Here is an 18,739-nt window from a genome sequence, read left to right on the forward strand (position 1 = left end):
ACAACAGGCATCAAAAGCCAGACAGCAGGAGCAATCGGAGGGCACACCCGACAAATGGTGCCTGGAAAATCCGCACAGAGGGCTTGCAGGCCTCCAGGAAGCTGGCTTACCATCAGAATGATTTCTGGGAATTGGTGTGGTAGCTGAGCGGGAAATCCACAGACTGCAAGACCCCAGACTTTAGCTAATCAAGGAGGTGAAAGAAAGCCACTCAGTCCCCTCCCTCACTGCTAATAGTCCTTGCTTTCCCAACCAGCTCTTCTAGCCTCTGCCTGGACCCTTTTTCTTACCCTCCCCTCTACCCAAATCAAAATGTCAGCATCTCTAGACCTCAGAGCCCTGCTCTGTGCTGGCTGGTGGATATCTGGGCATGAAAAACCTGCAAACCTGGGCTCTGGTCTTGGCTCTGTGACCTCAGGTGCCTTCCTTCCCTCTCTGGGCTCCATACTGCTCAGCCACAATGCAGCTGCCAATAGCCCCAGGACCCTGACTTCTGTCCTGAATGCTTCCTCTGAAATTAATAGCCTATGGGGCTCCCTGTCAGTCCACTTTCGCTGCACAATAAAAGCCTTAGTGTCTCAGTGGCTTACAACAGCATCTATTCCACATTCCCTGGGCTATAGGTTCACTAAAGTTCAACTGATCCAGGCTGGCCAGGCTGGGGTGAGCCAGAGCCCAGGCCAGGTCAGATTCAAGTTTGTTCTACATATCCTTATTCTGGCGTCCAGACAGAATGGCTGTCTGGAACATGATCTTCCCATGGCAGGTCACAGGAGTATGAGAAGCCAAACGAAAATGTGTAGCACATGTAACACCTCTGCTCATACAGTGTCCACTGACACTGCATTGCTCTAAGAAAGTCACATGGCCATGGCCAACTGAGTGAAGTGAGGCACGTTCTCTGGCTCCTCCAATGGAAGCAGGACAGAGTCACAAAGAGCTTGAGTGTGTAATTCTGCTACAGAGAGGAAATGAAGGACTTGGAACAGTTAATCCATGTCCCGCAGGGCCTGTGAGAGGGCATTTGGGTATCCTGGCCAGGCACGGAGGAAGACAGCTAAGGCCAAAGTTTCTCGTCATGCTGCATACATCTTGCAACATAGGGAGGTCTCCGCTTGGACCTTTCTGCTTGTAACAGCGAGTAGCCGTGGTCAGCAATGTCACTGTGCTGCTCTGCGGTTCCCAGCATCCCTTCAGTGAGGTTGGCCACGAGGCTTGTGCTAGAATGTGCACAAAATGATGCCTGTCATTTTCACACTGAGGTGGGTAAGTATGCAGCACGTGTTCACCCTTCAACCCCTGAGGTAACAGTGGGGCAATCTGGAAGTCATGGGGGAGGACTGTGGCCTCAGTCCCTGAGTCTCCTTGCAGAGGAGAGAAGCACAGCCCATATTAAATTGTGTCATGAGCAACACATAAACTTCTGTATTGGCAAGCCACTAAGATTTGGGATTTATTTGTTATTGCAGTCTAGCACAGCCTATCCTGGCGAACCCCCTGCTCGTGCCCCTGGCTACCTGACTAAGCACATCATCTCTTCTGTTCCTAATTCAGGTTCATTTATTGACCACCAGGCAGACACCAGAGGCAGAACCTGGGAGGATCTGGTGCAGAAAGGTCTTGTGCTCGGCCCAGAGAAGCCTTGCCCCTGGACAGAGAGAGGAGTTAAGAGCGAAGCTTGGGGGAATATTCTCAGTTATTTCTAAAAATAAAATGACAATTTATTGTGTGTGTGTGTGTGTGTGTGCACGCATGTGCATGTTTTGTTTTAGTGTAGAGACGCAGAAAACCAACAAACAGAATGGTCTACTATCTCCCAGAGAACCACTGCTTTCATTTTTATTTTTGTTTTCATTTTTAAAATAACAGTAATATGTAGTTGAGCATTCAAAAAAAAATAGACACAAAATGAAAATCAGACTCTCCTCGCTCCTCCAGTTTCTCTATTCACAGGTGCCTGCTTTATGCAGTTTTTTTAGAAAAGATTTTATTTATTTGAGAGAGGGAGGGAGAGAGAGAGAGAGAGAGAATGAGAATGAGCAGTGGGGAGGGGCAGAGGCAGAGGGAGAGAGGGAGAAGCAGACCCCTCCCCTCCACCACCACTAATCAGGGAACCTGACATGGGGCTCTATCCCAGGACCTGAGATCACGATCTGAGCCAAAGGTAGACGCTTGAGCACCTGAGCCACCCAGGTGCCCCCTACTTTATGCGGTCTACGTGAACAGTTCTTCATATTATCTTTTAGGGGATAAATATTGTATTGTCTTCTTAAGACTCTGTTCTGTATTTTCCTTTTTATTATTTAATAAGACAGCATCAAGATCTTCCCCCAAACACCATTTGCAGGTGTCTCTCATGCTATTTAATGCTTCCAGAGTATTCCATCATATGGTGGCACTATAATTTGTTTAATATGGTCCTGACTGAGGGACACTGTTCCCACTATTTTTTTCCCCACTACAGTCAGTGCTGTATTAATGACTCTAATGAATATCGCTGGTCTTATATTTATCAGGCAGCTTCCTAGCAATTGAATTTTTAGGCTAAATGGACTGTATGCTTCAGGTTTTGCTATGTATTGCCAAACTGTCTTCCCTGAAATTGCACCAGTTTACATTCGCACCAGCAGTACCGGAGCCCGCCATGCATCCTCGCCAGCACCGGGTTTTCATTTTTGTCAATTTCATAGCTGAAAAATGGCATATTCTTCCTGCCGTGGTGAATTTTTCAGGGGAAGATTTCCTCCTTATTGCCCACTAGAAACCAGTTTCTTGAATGAACAATTTAACTAATAGCCTGAGAAATAAACGAGACAGAATGAGACAGAACGTTCTTGGGGCTTTGTTGTCTCTCAAAGGCCGCTGCTGTTCTCTATCAAGCTCTGCATGGATGTTCTAGCATCCTTGAACTTCTGCCCTGAACCCTTAAACTGGTTCCCTGTCCTGTGAGCTGGGCTGCACCACCTAAATATAACCTCAAGGTCACTTTCCCCTTTTTCCTTAGACAGGGACAACCCTGAACAGTCAGAGACACGAGCTCCTTGTCAACGGAGCCGTTCAAATAAAAGTGAACAATTGAATGGTACAGAAATAAATGTCTGCATTAGTTGGGGGGCTACAGATATCACATCTTGGATTTTTTTTTCTTTTTAAGTTCATCCACTGTACTTTTTTCTGATTTAAAAAAAAAAATGTGCCCTTGAAGTGAATTTGAAAGATGCAGGAAGCAGAAAGGAAAAAGTAGAAGTTGCTGGCAATCCTACCCTGCAGTGTTCACATGTTGTTGCGTAGATTTCTAGTCCTTTTTTACACATACACACACACACACATACACACACATACATTTACCAAAACCATGAGACTTTCTCCAGAGGCCAGGTAACATGACAGTTAACAGTATGGACTCTTGAATAGAACAGTCTGGGCTTATATCTTGACTTCTTCACTTACTGGCTGTGGGAATATGGACAAATCATTTTTAATCTCAGGGCCTCAATTTTATCATTTGTAAAATGGCTATAATAACAGCATCCCCCCCTCATTGGGTTGTTGTGTGTGTTACATGCCTTAATTATAAATTAAGCTGGCAAATAGTAAGAGCTAGATGTGTTATTATGTATTATTATTATTATTATTACTATTAAAGATTTCATTTATTTATTTGAGAGAGAGCATGCATGCATGCACATGAGCTGGTGGGGAGGTAGGTGGCAGAGAGGCAAAAGCAGGTTCCTTTCTGATCAGGGAGCCCGCTGTGGGGTTCAATCTCAGGACCCTGTGATCATGACCGGAGCTGAAGGCAGATGCTTGATTGACTGAGCCACCCAGGTGCCCCTATGTTTTATTATTATTAAACATTGCTTTCCCTTGTATGAATGTACTATAATTTATTTATCTGAATCTGCTTCTGTTGAACATTTGGATTTCCCCCCCTAGCTTTCCCATCATAAATAATACTGCAATAATCCACCTTGCATGTGGAACTCCACGGCCATTTCTAGCTGTGGGAATTGTCCACCTAATAACACAGTTAACTTCAAAGCTTTTGATCTGCATTGCCAGATTTTCCTGTAAAGGTGGTGACGGCTTGCATTTGTTTCAGCTGTATATGAGAACACTTCCTTGTTCTTTCACCCAAGCAGGGCATTATTGTTTTTAAAGATCTACTACGCTTCTCCCCGGCCCCCAGAATGTATGATTCAACAGACCTTCTTAAGAGGGAAAATTATTTCAGAAGAAAAACAGCAAACCGCAGACAAAAGGTGAAGCTAAAACCAGGATACTTGCAGGATACACATTTGAAAAGGGAAGCTTCTGAGCATATCTCTAGGGGCTTCCACTGCTAATAAAGCTATTGTCTTGGATTCAACATCATAACAAACACAAACCACCCTAACTTCCCTGAGTTTCTTTCTTTTTTTAAGACTTTCTTTATTCATAAGAGACACAGAGAGAGGCAGAGACATAGGCAGAGGGAGAAGCAGGCTCTGTGCAGGGAGCCTGACGCGAAACTCGATCCCAGGACCCCAGGATCACGACCTGAGCCAAAGACAGACGCTCAACCACTGAGCCACCCAGTGGGTTTCTGAGAGCCTTGGTGCAGGGGGAGACAGGATTTTCTGGGAAGATGTATGTACTAATCAGCACACACATATCTCCACTTCTGAAAATCAACAGAAAGGTCTACATGAGCCATCATCTTTTAGATTTCCAGGGACTAAGAAGAAGGCCTTTAAAATAACAATAAAACCAAGCTGCAAATACTTTATCTTGGCAAACTGGTAGTTCTAGAATGCTGCCACTCCCTAGGGGCATCAGCTAGACTAGGTTGTGTCTCCCAGCCTACATTCAGGATTCCATCAGGTAAAGGGGATAGAGGGTCACTGATCATGCCCTTGAAGACCCCCTCTGGCTCTGACATTTCACGAGCCAGCACTACCTGAGTTTACAAGAGAGATAAGTTGTGTACATTGCGACATGTTTTAAACCATGGCCCTTGACCAGTACATGTAATTGGAGGCACTCTTCAAAGTGACAAAATGCATTAGTGGGTCTTGGCCCCATGAGACCTCTGTTAGCACCAACTGTCAGCAGTGACTGCAGCAGAACTCACTTCAGCATGGGAGTCTATACTGTGTTGGCATTAGGGTTGCCCTGGCTTCTCATCTTCTCTGGGTGCAAGAGATCCAGCCTCCGCCTTCTCCTTCAGATGAAAAAGGACTTGAGGGAGAGGGAGCGGGGACCAGTCAGCTGCACCAAGACTGGGGCCTGCTGCAGAGAACCGAAGTGAAGGCTAACGCCAAGAGCTGCAGGTTAGCAGCACCTTCCAGATTCTGAGGTGTCCACAGCCCCTGAGCCACAGCAGAATGTGGCATAGCCTTGCATTTGCCAGCTTGGACTTTGGAACCAGATTCCCTAGATAGATGGTCATACTGACTTACTAGTGAGACTTGAGCCAGTCACTTTACTTTCTGCTTCGTGTGCTCATCTGTATGTGAGGATGAGGCTAACAATAATAGTACAGGACCTGCTTCACCAGGTCACAGGCATTAAATGAGTTAATATCTATAGAGCACCCAGAAGAGTACCTGCCATGTATTAAGCTTTATATAAACATTTGTTGGATAAGTAAATAAACACATTGAGGGCGTTGATGTGGTCCAGTAGAAAGACCAAAAGGTGTTGGAGTCCACTCTGGCTCTGCCACTCCTTGGCTGTGTGCCCTGAGGCAAGGTGCGCAGCCTCTCTGAGCAATGGGTCCCTTATCCGTATATCAGATTTCATAACACTAACTTCCCTGTAGGTCCTATGGATGTGAAGGAGTTGGTGGAGGTCCTGGCCCACAGCAAAGCTCAATCACTGTGATTGTTGAAAGTATTTAGCAATATATTTGGAGATCCCATAAATCCCAAAACTAATAAATCCCAAAACTAATAAAATGGTTGATTTTATTAGTGTCTGTAGTTTATGGATGGGGAAACTGAGGCCCACAAAACCTAAGGGTTTTGTCCACGGCCACGTGGCTAGATAGTAATAGTCAGAGCTATGATGGGAACACTGGCCATCTGTCTCCAAACCTTACACTCTCCAGGATAAGAACTCAAATTAAATGAATGGGGCACCATGAAAGTGGGGAAGAGGAACTGGGTGTGCAAGCGGATGGGAGAGGATCATAGAGTTGTGCAGGGTCAGAGGTAAGAAGCATCCTCTGCCATGAGGAGCAGCTCGTCACTCTGGGCCTTGTGCCCCCAGCTTAAACAAGACATCGGGTCAATACCCTAACCTTTCAATAAGCATAAAATGAAATTAGGACTTTGCGTCCTGAATTTCCACTTGAAAAGGTCAAGGCTAAATTAGTGGTCAGATGCCTCCAGAATATCCCCATTTTATCTTCATTCTTTTCAGGGGCATCAATGTGGAAGGATTTTGAGGACTGCAATTTGGAGGTGCAGGGCAGTGTTGAGACTGCCAGGGACAGAGAGAGAAAGAGAGAAGAAGAAGAAGAAGAAGAAGAAGAAGAAGAAGAAGAAGAAGAAGAAGAAGAAGAAGAAGCCGCTGCCCAGGGAAGCATCTAGAGCAGGAAAGGATGGGAAAGATCTGTCTGTCCCTACCAGACACGTGCCACACACCTGGCCAGATGCTCCCATATAGTCACATATTCTTAATTCCTCTTCTGTGAATCATATCAGGCAATTCAAAAGTGGGGAAATCCAGGATCAGAGAGGTTAACGAGTGTGTCCCTGGTCACGCAGAGACCGACACCATTCTTCCAGAACCAGAATACAGAATAAAGCTTCCTTTATTCTCTGACCAGGTATAACAGGACAGAGGGGGCTAAAATCATAAATGCTACCATGATATGTGCCAAAGTCAGTTTTGTCAGGAACTTCAAGGCCAGGAGAACCATGGAGGAAAGGGGAACGGTGCAGGGGGTGGTGTCTGGGGACAGAACTGCAAGTCAAGGAGACCAATGAACAATCCTGCTGTTGACAGGCAGTGAGGGGCTTCCTGCGGATCTGTGGAGACGCATCGTGTGTAAAATAGCACTTAACTGTCTGTGGCCAATCTGGAGCTGCTATTCAGAGCTCAAGTCCAGCTCCTCATTCCTCTTCCCCTCACCTGCAAGATCCAGAGTCCTTGCACTGCCTCACACTACGGGGTTGTTGTAAAATAGTAATAGGAAACCACCTGTGACTGTCATGTGCTTTTTCACTATAAAATAATAAGAGTAAGGAAAATAATACCAGCAAAAACAATGACTAAGCCCTCTGTGAAAACCCCCATATCCAGCTGTAGCTGTAAGATTCTGTGGCAGAGAAAATGCCATGGACGATGAGTTCAACCACTCCATGAGGAACACCTTGGTGGCCAATCCAACTCCTTGGACTCATTCTAGTTCACAACTCATGTTTACTGAGCATGAACTATGTGCCAGGTAGACACTGTGCTACGTGCTCCCAAGAACCCTATAAAGCACATTCCATGATACCATTACTCCTTTTACAATGAAAGAAGTTTGTCCACAGAAAGGAAGGTCACAAGCCAGACTGGAGCAGAAATGAAAACTGTAGTCAACCTGTGCTCAAGAGCCTGTGCTCCTATTGGCAACCCTGCCTCTTACGGGAGCTGGCTCAGCCCGTCCCCCACCGTCTGCCCCTTACCTTATGCCCCTGCCTCATCTACCTTAGTATGGAATGCGCCCCTCTTCCCCAGCCATTTCCCCTTTTGGGGGGCACTGAATTCTTCCCGGCTTTCTGATGAGGTCTCCAGGACGGAAAGATCATTGGTTCATAACAGAGTATGTGGGAAGAGACAGGAGAGAGAAATCCATACTCGGGGTTAACAGCCCAGTGGACTGATTTTTATTCTCTGCATTTCATCTGTGATTTCTGGCTAATAACCAGACATGCTAAACATTATTATCTGTTGATAGTACCATCCCTGCTTTTCCAAGTGATCCTTGAACTTTGGGGGCTGGAAGCCTGGAAACTACGTTTCCCATACTCCTTGCCAGGAGGGATCCTGGAGTTCCTGGCAAGGAGAGGTTCTTTGCGTGAGTTTTCTGAGATGGAAGAGAAGACCCAATTCTCAAGCAGCAGCTATATGGCCTTCAGCAGACAGATTGGGTTTTCACTCAGAGCTTTTGGGCATCCTCCTGAAGGCACTAATACCCATAGTGGCTTGCTTGTGATTTCTGAAACACAGCAATACCCCCTGGCCTCTATTTCCCAGCTAGCAAGGGTTGGTTGTATAAGCCTCCAATTCCCTCTGTTAAATACATTCCTATTTAAAACACCTAAAGTGGCTCCTGTTTACCAATGTAGCACTTGAAAATATATGAGATATTCCTTACAAACTAGTAGGTAGAAATCATCTTCCACTTAGAATTTAAATCCCTCTGTTTAAATTCCAGCTCTGCTGCTGCCAATCCATATAACTCTGAGAAAGCCATTTACATTTCTCATCTACAAAACAGGACAGACAATATTTATTCTGCTTACTTCACAAGATTATCAGGACAGTTACAGGGACTAATAAATGAAAAGGATGTTCTAAACTGTACAGATTTCTACATAGAAGAGGGGTACTATTTTTATCTTCCTTACAGAGTTTCTTTTTGAGAAAATGAAACACATTTCTACATTTCCACTTCATGTTGCCCACAAGAGAGACCAGCAAGCTCCTGGCCAGCCCCACATAGGTAGTTACTCACCCCTAGAAATTTAGGCCATTGTTCTACCCAGATTCAGGATTCCACCATCATGAACTGTGATTTACATATGGTCATTCAATTCTCCTTGCTTTCAAGCAACTCTGAAACCCTCTTGGTGGAGCCAAGTGTATGTCCCTATGGATCATTCTAGGATGGTCTGTTGTAGAGAGTATGTCTAATGGTTCATGTTTAATGGGGTCAACATTTCAGTTGAGAAGATGAGAAAGTTCTGGAGATGGATGGTGGTAATAGGTACACAACAATGTGAATGTACATAATGCCACCAAACTGCACACTTAAGCATGGCTAAGATGGTAAGTTTTATATTACGTGTATTGTAGCACAATAAAATAGAAGTCCTCCAACATGGATGGATGTAGAGGGTACTATGCTAAAATAAGTCAGAATTGCTGAAATAAGTCAGACACAGAAAAGCAGATAAAAAAGAAGTCCTCCAGGACATATGGATGTCCACTAACGTTTGAAAAGGTTTGTTATGCTTATGTTATGCCATGTTATGCATTTATTGTGTTATGATCTTATAGCTCTTAAAAAGAATTCTAAACCCTAGTTCTTTTCCTATTAATGTCTGAAATGGCAATAAATTTATTCAGTTTTTTTTAAAAAAGAGATTAGTCAAGATCAGCTGAACTGATAATCTGTAACAGGAAAATATATATGCTGGTTGGGAGATGTGTCATATACCTGAAAGAAAAGACAGACGAGTCTAACTTGTCTGTAACTAGATCTGTAGGTTAAATTCAGTTTCAATAATAATTGTGAGTTGGCCTTAAAGATTTCAATAATAATTTTTTATTTGTACTCTAATAATTTCAATACTGATTCAATTTCAACATATGAAGAGCTACTTTTTTTTTAGGTCCTAAAAATGATGTACCAGAAAGGTTATAGTCTCAGTAATAAATTACTTCTTCAATAAAATGCAATACTTTAGGAAGAAAACCCATGGAAGCATAACCTCTGATGTAGCCGCTGTTTCAATTGCAATAAAGAATAATTCAGGGATGAGGTTAGAGAAAGAACACCCATGTGAAGATCATCCATTGATTCATTTTTAAGCAAATGATTGCACTAAGAAATGGAAGCCAGAATAAACAAGAGAATGTGGTTACATTCATTTCAAAACAAGAGCTTAAGAACACAATCATCAGGATGCTTTGTAGTGAGAAGGGAGATGACCATAAATCCCTTGTAGCTCAGAGCTTTCTCTGATTATGTCATAGTGAGTGCTTGGAACAGGTGAGAAACTTGAAGCAGAGCTGCATGCATTTCTTTTTGAAATAGACAAGCATTCCAAATTTGATGACCTTTTCTGTAATGACAAGTGGCTGTCAGGAGTATACTACTTAACAGATATTTTCTGAAAAAAAATATAATGCACACTTAATCTGCTCCGTCAAGGTAGAGGTGACATTTTAACAACACATAGGAGAGCAATTGCCTCTCAAAAAAGAGTCATGCTATGGAAAGAGCATTTGGAAAAATGGATGTTTGGAAATGTTGCCATTGTTATGTGATTTTATTGCCAAAGATGATGTACTTCCCCCATGAAAGTTTTCATATCTGTACACTCAAAAAAAAAAAAAAAAACATGAAAAGAGAACGTTCTTCTGATCTGCTTTAAAATCCCCCCAAAAAGGAAATTTCAGTGGAATTGTGAAACCATTTGTTAAAACTGCAAACGTGCAATATCTTTGATTTTGGGGAACAACTAAACAATTTGTGGGATATTGGACAATGTTTAAGTAGGGTTGGATCCAAGCAGAAGTAAAGGGGAAAAAATCACCTCCCGTGTTATCCATACTAAACCTCTGTTAATGCAGCCAAAAAGATCATCAGCTAATTAGGCTGTCATAGCACACAGTTGATGACAAAGTTCCTCTGGGTCTTTATTTCATCAATTTTTTTTTAAACGTAGGCAATTTGTGATGGGCTCCTCTGTATAGTGTCAAAACCTCCTCTCAAGAAGTTCCATCTGTCTGCATTAGCCATAGGGATTTGGTATTGTTTTATGCAGTATTTTTTGAAGCTGGTGAAAGTCTCGAATGGAATCTAGTGACAGCCTGTGAGAAATGAAATCATCCTTATTTTAGAGCTTTCCCATAAAATTAGCAACTTTGCTATTTTTCTGCGGAGAGATTGATTTTTATATGTCTCAGAAAATAATTCAGAAAACATTTTAAAGGCTAGAGTTACATCTGCAGCCTTCTTGTTTCTCATGAAGTAGATAAGATGATCTTTAATGGACAACATCTATTTGAAAAGAGACTGTAAAGCTCAGTCAAATCGCTCCTTCAATGAATTCTTACGTTTGTCCAACGTGAATCAAATCCATGCCCATCCCAGAGGCTCCCTAGGCCCTGCATTATGGGCATCCCAACTCCCCAGCGTCTCGGAGCCCCTCTCTTTCCACCACAATCATGGGCGAAGCTCGCTGTCTTTCTATACTTGGAGCACACACGCTTATCTTGCCTCAGGGTCTCTGTCCTTGCTCTTCCCCCAGATCTTACCAAGGCTAGACCCTTTCTCATTCAGGGCAGTTAAAATGCCATCTGTCCCCGACGCTTCCTCAGCCCCTCTCCCTAGTGCAGCATCACCTCGCCCCAACCGTTCCTGTTACGTTGTCTTGCTTTATAGTCTTTGGGTCATAGCTTATTCATGTGTTTGTTTGCTCTGATGGTAATAGAAGCTTACACACTATAAGTAATGAAACAATATAAGTGCTACAAGAGCTTGGATTTTGTTTGGTTTACCACTGTACCCTCAGCGCCACAACCGTGCCTGGCACATAGCAGCTGATCAATAGATATTTGTTAGAAGAATAAATGGGTGGATGTCTAGGCTATATCCCACTTCCTAAGGTAGATGAGGAGGTTCAAGGAGTAGCAGGTGTTGGAGGTCCACTGCAAAGAGACTAGGAACTGGTGTTTATCAAACGTCCAGTACAGCATGTGCTGGTCCCTAAGCATGACATCCTCTCCTGTATGTTTTAGGGTGAGGTCGGATTGGCTCGGTCACCCAGAAGAGTTAGCAGAAACTTAGCAAGTTAGCACAGCTAATTCTTGGAGCCACACAGCTGATTCCCGGCCAAGCTGTGCTTTGCGGTCAGTGTGTCAGACTCAGGGCCCGTGTTCTTCCCTCTGCAGTCCTCTGAAGAGCACAGAGATGCAGTTCCTGGGGGGTTTCCGTCACCAATCTGCTAGGGTTTAAACTTCTAATTATCTTCTACTGATTAGATTGATCTTCTAAATCTTCTACTACAAATCTATTCATCAGCTGTGTGACTGTAAACCAGGAATATGACCTGTGACATCAGGACTGAGATAATGCTTACCCTGGGGGTTATCATGAGCATTAAATGAGATGATACATGTTAAGCACCTAGAACAGAGCTTGGATTATTGATAAATTATCAAGTGGCTTGATAGATGTTGGCTGTTGGTATTATGACCCTATCATCACTGCCACAAATAGTACTGTTTCCAAAGCATTTCTTTCCTTTCTTCCCTTCAATAAATCCTTCTTTAGCCCCTACTAGGTGCCTGACACTGTGTAAGGTGTCTGAGATAAAAGGATAAATAGAAGGCAATTTTCACCGAAGGAGGGATCTGCAAAGCATCGTGGAATGTGGAGGAGGGTGTGTCTCTCCTTTCTTACGGGATCACCGAAAGGTTTGTGGAGCTGCTGGTATTTGAGTTAAGCCTGAAGGACAGAATGGAATTCTTCCAAATGGAGAAGTGGAGGCAAAGGGAAGCATAATGAAGCCCTGTCAGGACTGGACTTTAGAAGTGGGTTAAGATTTTCTATGCAACAAACTACAGTTAAAGAAAAGCAGCAAACACACACACATCACACGTGCATGTGCATACACCTGCACACATGCACACACAGAGATGCAGTTTGAAGGCTGAGTGCAAAATGTGGCTTAATTCAATCTTTCTATCACATTCCAGCTCCAGTGTTATACAGGCAACATTTTTCAGGAGAAAGAAGACAGGTGTTGCTGTCAAACAGTCTGGAGTCAGAATAACAATTAAACTGTGAGACTTTAGACAAAATTATTTACCTTGCTGGTATTTAGGTCCCTTACTTGTTTAAAAAAAATGAAAAAGAGATAACAGATTTGACTTCATGGATTAGTTTTAAGAATTAAGTAAAATGACATAGGTAAAAAATACTTATTACAGGGACTGGCAAGTAGCAGATATGGATGTTTATTTCCTTCCTTCCAAATCTGGCTCCATGCACACTGGCCACACTGTCAACCCAAACTGAAAACCAAGTGATCTCATTGTTTTCATCAGTTAAATGAAAGGCAGGGTTTTCCTTCCCCAAAATGAAAACCAAGAGAAGTTGGGGCCCCTGGTATAGCAGGTCATTGCTGGCATTTTTCATGTAGGCATTTATGTAGTGCCTACCAAGTGAAAGATACCTCAGTGAGCATTTGATTTCTTTGTTCATTGAGTCCTCGCAACATGCTTGAGGGTGGGAACTCTCTCCATTTTCCAGAAAGGGCAATTTAAGCTTCAAGAAATAACCTGCTCAGAATTACACTCTGGCAAATTATGACCCCAGGGCTGGCTCCCAGAGTGCTCTGGACTCCAACCTTATGTGTTCATCCCAGGGTGCCTCTTGTAATATCTTCAGGTGGGAAAGCAACATGCCCAACCTGGAGTGCTCAGCTACGAAGCACGGACCTAGGGCAAACCGGAACTGTCCACGGGCCTTATGTTTTCCTTAATTGAACATGAGCCTCATTTTTGTGCATTTCTCTCGTTCTGATTTGTCTACTTTTTTCAGTATCTCTCTTTTACCTCTGTGTATGTAGGCATATGTATATCATTCCCTAACCATATTTCTCCCTCTCTTTCTCTACTCCAGGTGGAGAAACTGAGCATCACAATCTAAGAAGGAATTTCCAAGCTTTACAGAGTATTCTGGTGGGGCTGGATCTGAGGCTCCATCCCCCCACCTTCCCATCTGTTGCCCTCCTCTGCCTTCTCCATCTAGCGTCAGACACAGACCTTCCGCTTCCCTGCCTGCCAGTCTGACGCATGTTTCAGACCCAGAACCACTTAGAAATAATTATTTTAAAAACAAATAAACTCTTCTCCCTGTGATCTTTACTCTCCTCACATCCTCACCAAGCAGTGGCTATTTTTACTCACGCCAGCTCCTGGAAGGTCTCTTTGGAAAGTCACCATGACATTTCATGCGGCCTGGCCTGGCATTCATCTAAAATATTTTTTCAAAAACATCCTGCTCTAGAGAAATGTCAACGTTTATGGTGCATCCACGGGGATGTATCAGCAGAGGAAAAGATCCACTTAAGAAAGTCCCAGCTTGAAAATGAGTGGGTTTGGAGGCAGATTTACCCAGAGGTAGCAAAGCACACGGGGGCATGCTGGGAAGGAGTGATGGTGAACACCAATGTCTGTGATGAGGTCACCTGGTGAGTTTGGAGTCTGGAGAGAGGATGGACACACCGATTGACCCCAAGTAGGTGGGTGTACAGGATAAAGCAGATAGGGTGTCTGGGTCAGTGAAGTCCAGCTGGTCTTGGATTTGAACAAGTCATGGTTTCTCCCTATCTCCATCTGAGGCCTCCTCATAGATCTGGCATGTGTCAGAATTAGGGGGCAAGTAGACACAGTCCCTTTAATGTTGGTGATGGAGAGGAAGCATGGGAAGAGGAGACTTAGGTTCTAATCCTGGCTTTACTACTAAATTATTGTTGATCTTTAGCAACTCCCACTGTCTCTCTTAGCCTCTGATTTTGCATCTGTAGAGTGAAGTGAGGCCCTAGATGATCCTTTTTAGACCTTACATTCTTTGAGTCAAAGACCAAACCATGAAGATGGTTGCTTATCACAGTGCCAAACAATTGGGATTTAAGTTGTCAAGGGTCGTCATTTTCATCAATCAATTAATTCATCCATCTACTCATTTATCCACCCATTTATCCTTGCTAAGAACTTTCTGTATGCTTCATACTTGTCCACCCTCATAAGCTAGGCACTATGAAATCAACTCAAACCAAGGCCTATCATCAAAGTACAGATTGTGAGGAGTTATGGTAAGCAGCCTCCAACACGACTTCCAATAAAGTCTGCATTCTGGTATTTACACCCTTGTGTAGATTCATCCCACATTGTCACAATCAGTCTGTGCAACCAGTGGAATATCACAGAAGTTAGGTATGTCGCTCCTGAGTTTATATTATAAAAGACACTGTCTTCTCTCCCTCTTGCTCTGGGGGAAGCTAGCTCCATATTGCAGAGAAACTCACTCAGCCTATGGATGAGCCCACCTGGTGAGGAACTGAGCTCTCTGTGTAACACCCAGTGAAGAACTAAGGCTTTCCAGGAGCTGCATGATTGAGCTTAGACATATTTCTCCCATTTGAGCCTTCAATAACCGCAGCCCCAGCTACAGTTTGTCTATAACTCCATGAGAGACCCCTAAATTGTTCCTTGATTCCTGACCCACGGATACCATGGCTAATAAATGCTTGTTGTTTTAATATTGAAATTGAGAGTAATTTGTAAAACAGCAAAAGATAACTAATACAGAAAGAAAATGAAAACAGGGACCTATAGAACTATTACTAACATTTTGAACATTCCTAAACATCAAAGATATAAATAAGGACTAGTGCCCACTTTTGAAGAATACACAATTGAAGTAAAAAGTGCTATGAAGAGATCAAATTGACAAATCTGCCATGGGAGTTTTAAGGAGGACAAGCTCACAACCCATTGGAGAGGGGTGGGGTATGGGAGGGGGGTCTATGTTTCTTAGCTTGGGAGTGTTTTATGCATAAATGCCTTTAAACTGGATTCTGAAAGACTGGTGAGATTATGGAGCATAAATGAAAAGGTATACCAATTGCTAAGGTCATTATAAGCAAAGCCAACCAATGGGTAAATTTGGATACATTAGGAATGACTTGTAGTTTAATGTGGTTGGTAAGTCTGGGAAGAAAAGGTCTTGGGTGCCATGCATAGACATATGCCCCTTCTCCTTTGAGCCACATTACTCAAGATTTTGTTATACTATTACCACCTTTATTGCATTTTATCTAAGTATCATGTTTGTTTCTAATTTAACCTAACTTTGTAAAATTAAAACTTTTTAGTTAAAATTAAAAATTTTTTCCCAAGCAATAATGTTCACGAAGCCACGGATTTGATAGGTCATTTATATTTATAATAAACATTAATGTGAATAATCAGTGTTTAAAAAATGTGTTTTTCTGTGTACCCCCTAAAATCCTCTGGTAGGCCAGCAGTGGTACATCACACTTAGGGAAATGACTCAGAAAATGGTGTTGGGGGAGGGGATGCCCTGATTGGAGGTGTGCTTAGAGGGAGTCAGCAAGTCTCGCAATATCACTGTTTCTGGTGCCCACACCCTTGAGGCTTCCCTCTCCCTTAGCACTCCTGACATCCAATCAATTATCAAGTCCATTGATCTTGTCTCCCCAACAACTCTTTATTCCACCTGACCCCATTCCCTCCACAACCTCCCTGGCTTGGTTCTCATCACTTGTCACATGCACCATTACAGTAGGTTCCTGATTTCCAGGACTCAAGCCTTCATCATCTTCTACCTTATGAATACAATGCTAAACACATGACTCCCTTGCTCAAATTCTTCTCCACCATCTTCAGAATAAAAACCAAAACACCTTAGCCTTTATACTGGGTACTTCATGCTTAAGATCCTTCACACCTGTCCAGCCTCATTTCTGGCTCTTGCTCACCCCAAAACAACATATACACAGACATACTTTGGGCTCTAGCAATAAAGAAGGATTTGTGCTTCCCTGAACAAAACTGTTATCACATTGCACATTTTTGTGTCTTTGAACAGGCTATGATCTCTCCCTAGAACGTCCTCCCTTGCCAGTCTACTGGAACAAGACTGCTCAACCTCTGGGATTCAGCTGAGGCTTTCCTGATTTTCCCATCGATACACAGGTATCCTTCCCCAGAGCTACAGTTTCATGGGGTAAAAATCTCTGTCATATCACACTGTTTATAAATGCCCCTGGATTCCCCACTTCCAATGTTAGACTGTGAAGACAGAGTTGAGGGGCATTTTTTTTTTTTATCTATTCTTCAATCTCCAGTACACAGCACACAGAAGACACTAAATAATGCTTCTCAAATGAATGCATGGTTAATAGGGGGCACAGGGGCAGGTCTGTGGTTTGGCTAGAAAAGGAACTTCATTTCAGCTCCTCGCTGCTGCTGCTTAGCACTGGTGAAATGTTTCTTCCCAACAGGAAGGATGAATGGGCCTGGGGCGGTGGCGTGGGCGGCAGGTGGGAGCGGCAGGTGTGAAGAACCATGGGTAGATCTCCCCCAGTGCTGGAAGGTGAAGCTCTGGTCAATGCATCCTGATTCCTGTCAAGTTCAATGTTTTTGGACAGACACAAGCCAATTAGCTGTCTGCTGCCAGAGGCTGGTTTGCTCAACATGGTTTGCCTTTTTTATTTGAAAACCTAATATTTTTCATGGATTTGATTTGGTTCCACTGGGAAGCTAAGATAAGCCATTCAGTCTCAGCCATTGAGCTGCTCTAATGGCCCTCATCTGCTTCACACCCAGCATTAAGCCAGTTCTCAGGCTCCATCTCCAGCTTGGATGTAGGCAGAGGCCTAGGCTGTGGCCACACCCACACAGGTGGCTGGGACAACCTTGCTAGGGCCCATCAGAAGGCAAAGGACGTCTGTCTCCAACCAATTGACATAGGTGGTCCTGGATGCCTGGGACTTATTGGTGGGAGTCCTGGATGCCTGGGGAGTTGGGGGAAGACCCTCCTTTTATAAGAATCTAGCCTAATTCAACCTCTGTTTCTCTTCAATGTCCTCCGATTTGCTGTTAGAGTGAAATCCCAATCCATCTGGCTTTTCAAGGACAGAGTATTCTCTTCCATTTGTGCATCCCTGGTGCGAGCTTATAATAATAACCCTTTTAACAATGTTTAAGCCTGTGTCCAGGCCTGGTACAGTGTTAAGCACTGTCAACATCCCTTATTACACTTAATCCCCCTAACAGCCTTCTGAGGTTGGTACAGTTATTACCTCCCTTTAATAGAAACAGAAACTTAAGTCAAAAGAGATTAAGGAATTTATCATTGCCAACCTTCACATTCTAGCAAGAGACCAGGCTGGGTCTGAACTTGAGTTGGCCTGACACCACATCCCAGGCCTTGCCTGGCACAGCAGTCTGCTGCAGTGGGGAGTGTTCCACGAAGCGTGGGTGAAGAAGGCGTAGATGCAGGTATTCTCTGCCCCTCAAGGCTCTCTTGGCTGCTGAGTGGGGGCTACTGTGGGCCTGCTGACTTCCCAGAAGTCACAGCTGCCTACACCCTCACCCTCCTAAGGGATCCTGCCCCCTGCAATGGGTGCTGTGTTGCCAGCATCTCTCTGAGCCTCACTTGTGTCTGCTGTTCTGGTTAGACTCAGCACATTGACCCTCCTGGCCCACCTGGCTCCCATCCCAGAAACGAGCTCCTGCAGGTGGAAAAGGATCCCCAGCCCTCATTCTGCCTTCCTTCCTGCACTCTGCCAGCTTTTCTTCCACTTTTTAGTTTGGCTAAGATCTGAAGTCACCTTGGATTCACTATTAGGGAGGAATGATTTGGCTTAAAATTAGGAGACACCTAGGAATCTCTGAAGGGGAGACATTTTACTCTAAGAGGGAGTTTCTAACCAATTACCAGAGCAATATGCAGCTCTATTAATTGGAAAAATCTGATGGAAATTAGAGGACTACTCTGTTTTTATAAATTATCTTTAAAAATCAGTAGGTTAGGCAGCTAATGCTGACCAAGTGGTCACTTTCAAGCTGCATTAATGAGACATTGTCTATAGAATGAGGCAGATGACTGGCCCTTGACTTACAGACTCCCAGGTGGTTACATAAGGAAAATAAGCAATATTTCCCTACAAGAAGGAGGAGAATTAAAGCATGCAAGACAGAGGGTACCATAACC

General features: G+C 43.7%; 1 protein-coding gene across 2 annotated transcripts in view; it reads right to left on the minus strand.

Moving 5' to 3' along the window:
• Nucleotides 1-18,739, minus strand: part of ASIC2 (acid sensing ion channel subunit 2) — a 994,452-nt gene that overhangs the window by 539,667 nt on the left and 436,046 nt on the right. The window lies entirely within an intron of this gene.

This window comes from Canis aureus, chromosome 16 (assembly GCF_053574225.1).
Source record: "Canis aureus isolate CA01 chromosome 16, VMU_Caureus_v.1.0, whole genome shotgun sequence".
Taxonomy (NCBI): domain Eukaryota; kingdom Metazoa; phylum Chordata; class Mammalia; order Carnivora; family Canidae; genus Canis; species Canis aureus.